Raw genomic sequence first — 9,035 nt, 5'->3', positions numbered from 1 at the left:
TCATTTGGTCATCCCTCACTAACCCCCCTGCCGACCTGCTCGTAGGCAGCCATCTTGTGAGGGCATGTGGGTCAATTTGCATATTACCTCTTTATTATATAGGCTATCATCCCATTGAATTAAAAAAAAAAAATCACCACGCTGGTGAGATCTGTGGTTGGAAAATCTGATGTGACTCTCTCCCTTTCCAGGTACAGAGATGGAAACCAAAAAGAATTCCCAGTTCCTCATGCCCCTGATCCTTCTCAGCATGCTCTTCTCACAAACATTGGCCTTTCCTCCTGTGAAAGCAAAAGCACTGAGGTAAGTTCCCTTTCAATCCAGACAGTTGAACCTTCTGTCTTCATCAAAATGAGAATTTTCTTCCCTATGGTCACTATCAGTCTGTTCTCTGTATCTATTAATCTGATTATATTTTGTTTGTTCATTTATTTTGTCCTTTGGATTCCACATACAAATGAAGTCATATGGTATTTGTGTTTCTCTGACTGTAATGCAAAAAAATTGAATTAAAACAGGAATTTACCTTTTGTTATTTTGGATAACTCAATTTTTAATTTACTGATTTTTATTAAAATATTAGTTTGATATGCTAACCAGGATCTTTTTACCTCAGGTTACCATGATTAGTCCTTTGTATAATCTCTTACTGAAATTGTATTCATACATAAGATTACAAACCAAAAGGCTACATGCTAATTAAATGAGTGACTATTCAGCAACGGGGCCATTCTCTCTGCCTGATCAACACAGAGAAACATCACACCAACGTGAAGCTGAGTGTTGAGACTTAAAGAAAAGTACTTGTGGAATGATTCAGCTAAATGCTACTAAACATCAATAAATACTCAAAGTGCTCCCAGTTTTCATATAGAATATTAAATTTTTTTTAAAATATCTATTGTGCATAAAGTCTTCCTTCCTGTGAAATTTAACTTCTCAAAGGAAAGATATTACCAAGGCGGTGAACATGGCTTAATGCTCTGATCAAATTGAACCATGTAGCTCTTATGCTTGGTTAAAGCAGCTTATAAAAGTTGTATGGCAACAATTTCTGGGATAAACAGAATTGTACTACTTATACACTCATAAACTATAGAAGCCATTGTCAATTATACTACCCATCATTTTTAAATGGTGATAATTCCCAAGATTTTGAGTGTCTTATTTCAAATTATTGTAAAAACATGAGTGTTATATTGTGAGAAAGAATTTTATTATACTTGGTGACAGAATATCATTTGAAGGAGAAAATTATCCTTGATCAAGCTTTATTACAAGGAGACCCTCAGTGGTTGCAAGTTGCATTAGCTGAAAATGGCAGATGTGCTCATTTTTAAGGAATAGTATTTAAGAAAATGTACCTTTTAAATATAAATGTTTTATTTTTGTGTCTCCATGAAGCTATTCCTGCAGTGTAACACTGTATGTTTCCACATGTCATGGCTTCATCCAGCCTCATTTATGGCAGCTTGTGGCCCCTGTACATGACTTGCATGCAGAGGCTGTAACATGGAACAAGCCAGGGTGAACTAACCACTCGCTTGCATTCTGTTGCACAAAATGTCAATTCAGAAATTGCACCAATTCCAGGAAAACTTTCACCTTCAGTATTCCAGGTTAGAGGAAGTCTCGTGTCTGTCTAGAGAAAAGATGTCTAATGAGAACAGCTATTCATTCACAGAGCAATGGGTCAAGAGCAGCACTGAAGTATAGACACAGTCACTCTCTACTAAAGACAAAGAATAGAAGCTTAATCATGGAAGAAAAATCTTGGTTCCTGAACCCTAAGGTCCTCTCTATGCTAAGAAATTTTGATTCCAAATAGTTTGGAGAAGAAATAGCAAAAGATGTAATAAAGTTTTGGGTAAAATCAAGATAGTTTCTCTTTTGTATATGTTTTGAATCTAAGTAGCAGAATCAATCACCATAGATAAATAAATGAAATTAAATTAATTAAACAAAAACTAATTTAAATATATTTTCCCCACCAATGTGTCTCAGAGAAGAATTAGTTTTATTTTAATCGATTCTGTTAGGGAGCATTATTTAACACTGACATATAATTCTTAAAAGGTATCTTTATAATTTTACAAAATTTCGGATTTCAAATATAGACTATATTTTTATATAAAATGACAAGAAATATATTTTATTAGGTTGTTAGGGAATCTCGTTTTGGATTTAACTTTACATGAAAGGCTTTTCTTAATAAGCTGATGAATTTCCTTCTTATTCATTTAGACAAAATATTTTAAAATCATTTTTATAATAATGGGTATGCTGTCTTCCTTGTTTCAGGAATGTCAGACATGCTGATGAAGTTTCCAATAGTGACATTAGTAGTCTCTTGGGTCAACATTCCAACAATAAGTACCCTGAGACCATTATTAAAAAATGAGTGATGTAAAGAGAATGTATTATTTTTATGAAACACATTATGTTAATTAATATGAAAATTCTATTGTCACTGTCAATAATTCATTTACTTTGTTGCAATTTGATAATTCTTGATAATGTTCAATTTAGTTAGGTATACCAGGCTCATACATTAGGAAATAAGACTTTGTATTATTAACATGCTCACTGACTTCTCAGACACTTATATTTTCTTGGGAGCAATTATTTGTAAATCTACAATCAAACTGAAGTAGACATAGTGAAAAATAAATAAGACTTAGCATAAAGTGAAACAAATTTTAAGGTAAACCATAGTACTCATTTTAAATTTTCTGTTCAAATCAAGCATCGAAGGGTCTTTGTTTAAATGGCCAATAGCTCATAGAGATGGTGCCATTCAGGTGGCATAGATTCTAAAGGAGTATTTATTTTTGAAGAATATTTCCTCCCAGTGGCAGAACATAACTACAAATAGTTCCCCATTCATATATATATATATATATATATATATATATATATATATTTATAAAGCCTTTGCTCAGTTAGTACAGAATGTGTCTTAAGCATCCCAAAAAATGCCTAATGTGTAGGATTATTTCTCTTTTCCCAATTTTAGGCTTAGGGGTATATTTCTTGTAGCATAATTGTGATAGAAAATAAGAGAAGTATTGGAATTCCTTTTTAGCTGACACCAAGAAATCTAGAATTTTATCATTTTTTGATAAAGCCTTTTGTTTGCTTTCCCTCACTTTTCTTAGCAATGATGTCTCAGGCGGCCAGGGACCAATAAGACGCCAAATAGATTTAATTCTCATTGACATCTATACCCGCTTTCCTCATCAAAACCCTGAGAATGACTTGCAGCATGTGCTTGGGAAAAAGAGGTAAAAAAAACAGTAAGCTTGCCAACTTGAAAAATTACAAATGATTTTCAAAATAAAAGCTACATATGGAGCCTTTCCTACCTCCCTGTCTCTCTATCTATTCTCTGAAGCAGGAATTCTCAACCTTGGCTGCCATTATACAGCCCTGGAGAATATCTAAAGTGGCATGTTTAGGTCATACCCAAAATTCATTGCCAGGAAATTAGTGCCTCTACAGATATGACTCTAAACATGAGTATTTCTTAAGACTTGCCAAATAACTCTATTGTGTCTCCAAGGGTAAATAAGATGACTATAGAGGCATCTACTCTGAATCTGGAAACAAGTTTTAACAAAAGTGCTGGTTTTTAACTATGGAAAGCCCAATCAACTAGCAATTTGGTATCACATGGATCTCCTTGTATGTGCATTTCAACTCCCTTATTTTACTAAATTAAGCTCTGAGTGATTTTGTCTTCTGAGACTCAGTGGGGCCCGAGTCTGTCTGGGGTATGTAGACATTGGAGCACAATACATAGGAACTAGGATGCTCTCCCTTTTTATTGCAATTATTATTGTGTAGATGGTGAGTGTTAGGGAAAATACTGGTTGGGTGAGAAAAACAATATATATATATATATATATATATATATATATATATATATATATAGAGAGAGAGAGAGAGAGAGAGAGAGAAGTACAGGAAAATTCAAAAGGATTCTGGGTCAAATTGTATTCCTTGAAACATAGTAAGTTTCTTGCAGCAAAAGTCACATTCAGCTTCTTTTACCTATAAAGTGTAGGTACTATGATTGCAATAGTGTTCACTGTCAAAGATTTTTCCAGGAGAGAAACATAAATAGGTTTTTTCCCTTTGTTTAGTGATAAACTTGTTATCACAATTGTTTTTATATATACATATCACATTTCTTTTCAGAATACATTAAAGTTTACAATAGCTCATAAAATATGTTTGTAATACTTGGCTTCCCTCCCTAGATGCCCTGCGAAGAAGAAAGGATATAAAATCAGCCGCCAAGTGGCTCCTGACAACCAGTAGGAATGTCAGCAGGACTGATCCGGATCCTAGGCTGGCAAGGGCATCCTACCACCTGCCCAGAGGGCCGATCGCATCCCACGCCCCCCACTCCCTTGGTTCCTCACCTGTGCACGAATTCATGCATTAGGCCTCTAGTATTCTATATAATAAAACCCTAATATGCAAATCGACCAAATGGCAGAGTGACTGGTTGCTATGATGCACACTGACCACCTGGGGGCAGATGCTCTATCAGGAGCTGCCCCCTGGTGGTCAGTTCACTCCCATGGGGGGGGGGGGGGGAGGGGAGGCACCATTCAGCCAGAAGCCAGACTCATGGCTGGCGAGCATAGCAGCCGTGGTGGGAGCCTCTCCCACCTCTGCTGCAGGCAGGTGGTAAAAAGCGAGGGGTCCCAGACTGCAAGAACCCCGGACTGCAAGAGGGATGTCTGACTTCTGGCTTAGGTCTTATCCCCAGAGGGATCGGGCCTAAGCTGGCAGTTGGACATCCCCCAAGGAGTCCCAGACTGTGAGAGAGCACAGGCCGGGCTGAGAGACACACTCCCACAGTGCATGAATGTCGTGCACTGGGCCTCTAGTTTAATGATAAAAATACTAGGCTAATACACATCTATTAGGTTTTTTTGGAAGTATAATAATTAAACAAAATTGATCTGTTTACTTATACAGCTTCCTTAACTATTCAGATAGTAGAGAAGATAATCAATTTATGCAAATTTTCATGTTAGAATGCTGTGCTAAATAAATCTAAAAGTGTCTCAGAGAGCACTGGCAGGTTTGTCTCACTGATTAGAGCAATGGCCCACACACTGATGGGTCTGGGGTTCAATTCTCTGTTGAGGACAAATACCTGGATTGCAGGTTCAATTCCCAGTCCCAGTTCATAAGAGAGGCAAACAATCCTCCTCTCTCTCTCTCTCTCTCTTTCTCATCTCGTTCTCTGTCTGTACCTGGCTCTCTCCCTCTTCCTTTCACTTTCTCTAAAAATATATAATCAAATCAAATAAAAGTAATGTATCTAGAACCTCAAAAAAATAACATAAATCAGGAACTACATGAATAGAATAAAAATAAAATAGACTTTAGGAGATTGGATGCTTTATAATAAAAAAACTGTATACATTTGTAAGCATAAAAATCTGTTTTTTTTATTTGTGAATCTACTGAACATGAAATTTTTGTTTTCTGAAGAAAACTCATTGGTACTGGCTATAACATTAATCATTCACTTATAACTTTGCTGCTAATTAAAGTTTAAAATATTTCACATCAAAATTGGTACCATTTTTATCTAAAGAACAGGACATTTCCTCTTGATCTTTTACATCATAAACTCACTCACTATAAATTTATATAAGTCAGCTCTAATGACTATTAAGTAAGAACTCTCAGTCTTGTTCTCCCTGGGGGAGAGCTGCTCTCACGTTTTTTCAGAGTTTTGTGATGGTTCAGCCCTAGTACAAGGCCTTTAAAATGATGGGCTTTGAAGTGCTGGTCAAGGTAGAGTGACAGCAGCTGCTGGCAATAACCCCCAACCCTTAGCCAGAACCAAGTTCTAGTTCAACTGTAAGGATGAGAACTGGTGGAGCCAAAGGGAAGGCTCTCAGTTACCTGGTTTACACAGAAATATCTCAGCTTCTCACATATGAATGAAGTTTCTGATTCTTTTGGCTGAAAAATGCTTTTCCTGCTTCTCTTTGACTCAATACTTTTTAAAAATACTATGCATTCAAGTAGGTTTGGGTTTTTTTGTTTGTTTGCTTTTACATAAATTTATTTTTTATTATATTTAAATTTGATTGAAAGATTCAGTGGGTACATTTGTTTTGAGATTTTAAATGTGTTTTTATAGTTTTGATTTCTCATTTGTCATATGTTGGTTAAATGAATGTAAAAATTAGTTATTTTCCTCTTTATTTTAAGTTAAAATGCTTTCATTTTTATAGGCGGAAAGAGAAACACCTTATATTTCTAAGTTTGTATCTCAGCACTACATAGAAATATAATGTATATGTGGATTAGATGTAAAAATATAAACTTTGTTTTTAATATACTGTTCTTTTTATGGCAAAATTATTTCAATGAGGATATGTGATTTAATGATGTGTTGATATTAATTTTTACTCTTAATCAAGTTAAGTTTTTCAAATGCAAGCATTAAAGAAATATAGTTTCAGTAATATCTACAATGAAAAGCCAAAAAATGTATATACAAAACAATTTTTGTATATACATATAGATATTTATATAGATATGTATAGGTATATACATGCACACATATATATACACACAATATTAAATATATGATATCCCAGTTTTATATTAGTCAGATGGTAAAACTGTAGAATAAACAATCAGTTTTTTTGTAATTGTTAAAAAAGATACTAAACCTATATGTCACAACTCAGTTATAAGCAGATGGTCCCCACAGTTTTACCTCCAGGAATGTAAGAGTATGTCATTCAATAAATACTTTGGCCAACTCTGTGCCTGGTGAGAGGTGGGCAGCCGTTGAAAGGGACTGTGATTTAAGCACCTGTCACCGAGAGAAATCCTCTTGATTAAAAAGGAATCAGCCCGACCGGTTTGGGTCAGTGGACAGAGCATCAGACCTTGGACCAAAAGGTCCATTCTATGTACTTTGGTTACAGGCTCCTCTCCGACCGGGCCCCGGTCTGATCAGGGCCATGCAAGAGGAAACGAATCGATGTGTTTCTCTCACATCGATATTGCTCTCCGTCTTTCCCTCTCTCTTTCACTCTCTCTAAAAATCAGTGGGATAATAGCGTCGGGTGGGGATTTTAAAAAAATGAATCATATTGCAATGTAAGCTTTTTATAAGGTGAAAATTACTTTCCAAACTCTGAAAGAACCTCCAGAAATGCTTGCTACACACTCATAATTACTGGGTATCTTTCTGATAATTATGAAAACACTTATTTGTAAAGATACGCTTACCCCTTTGTCCTTTGCAGTACTAACCACAGTGGTCAAGACATGTAAACAACCTATATGTCCTTTGACAGATGATAGAATAATACTACAAAACCATATAATTGTATAATTAATGAAATATTGCCATTTTGGACAACATGGATAGATCCTGACAGTATCATACTAATTGAAAAATGTCAGAAAAATTCAGAACCATATCATTTCAATCATTAGTGGAAGGTAAAACAGAAAACAACCAATGAACAAAAAACCAAGCTCATAGACACAGACAATAAGATGGTGGTTCCTAGAGAGGAAATGAGGTTGGGGGAAGATGATGAAGGTTAAGGCGGTTAAATATATGGTGAGGGAAGAAGACTAACTGGTCTCTGCGTGATGAGCACACAATGCAATATGCAGATAATATATTACAGAACTGTGCACCTGAGATGTATATAATCTTATTAACAAATGTCACCCCATCAAATTAACAAAAAGAATGGCCTGGCTGGTGAGATCTGTGGTTGGAAAGCTGATGTGACTGTCCCTTTGGAGGTGCAGAGATGGAAACCAAAAAAGAATTCCCAGCTCCTCCTGCTCCTGATCCTTCTCAGCGTGCTCTTCTGCAAACATTGGCCTTGCCTCCTTTGGAAGCAGAAGTGCTAAGGTCGGTTCCCTTTCAAATGAGATGGTTGGAACTTCTGTCTTCATCAAAATGAGAATTTCTGCCCTAACCGGTTTGGCTCAGTGGATAGAGAGTCGGCCTGCGGACTGAAGGGTCCCAGGTTCGATTCCAGTCAAGGGCATGTACCATGGTTGTGGGCACATCCCCAATGTGGAGTGTGCAAGAGGCAGCTGATCGATGTTTCTCTCTCATCGATGTTCCTAACTCTCTGTCCCTCTCCCTTCCTCTCTGTAAAAAAATCAATAAAATATATATTTTAAAAAATGAGAATTTCCTCCCCTATGGCCACTATCAGTCTATTCAATGCATCTATGAATCAGTTCTATTTTGTCTGTTCATTTATTTTGTCCTTTAGATTCCATATAAAAGTGAAATCATATGGTATTTGTCTTTCTCTGACTGTAATTTAAAAATAAAATTTAAATTAAAAAAGAAATTTACTCTATTTTGGACAACTCAAAATTTTTAATCATGGATTATTTATTGAAACATTAGGTTCATATGCTGACCAAGATTTTTTTAGCATCAAGTCTATTTGATTATTCCTTCATACACCCCTTACTGAAATTATATTCATAAGGAAGATTACAAAGTAGAAGGCCCCACAAAATTCATTGAGATTTAGTGACTATTCAGCAATACGATGATCCTTTGGACTTGATCAATACAGAGAAACATATCACAACCAGGTGAATCTTTGAAATTGTGTTTCAGGACTTAGAGAAAGAAAACTACTTGAGGAATGTTTCAGTCAAATGCTACTGAACAACAAATAATCAAAGTGCTCCCAATTTTCATATTAAATATTAAAATTTTTTTCAAAGGTTGTATCTATATATACAAAAACCTAATATGCTAAGTATCTGACTGATCAGTCAACCCTTTGGTCGACTGCTTGACCAGTTGCTATGACACGCACTGACCACCAGGGGGCAGATGCTCTGACCAGTAAGTTAGCTTGCTGCTGGGGTCTGGCAGATGGGGACTGGGTGAGGTGGGCCAGACACGCCCTGGAGCCCTCCCACAGTCCCTCCTCAGCCAGCCATCACCATGGCCCTGATCAGGACTGCGGGAGATGGCCCCAATCGGCCCC

The sequence above is a fragment of the Myotis yumanensis genome, unplaced genomic scaffold, assembly GCF_028538775.1.
Source record: "Myotis yumanensis isolate MYYU_CA2020_CCGP unplaced genomic scaffold, mMyoYum1.0.hap1 SCAF_6, whole genome shotgun sequence".
NCBI lineage: Eukaryota > Metazoa > Chordata > Mammalia > Chiroptera > Vespertilionidae > Myotis > Myotis yumanensis.
Note: the sequence above shows the minus strand (reverse complement) of the source record.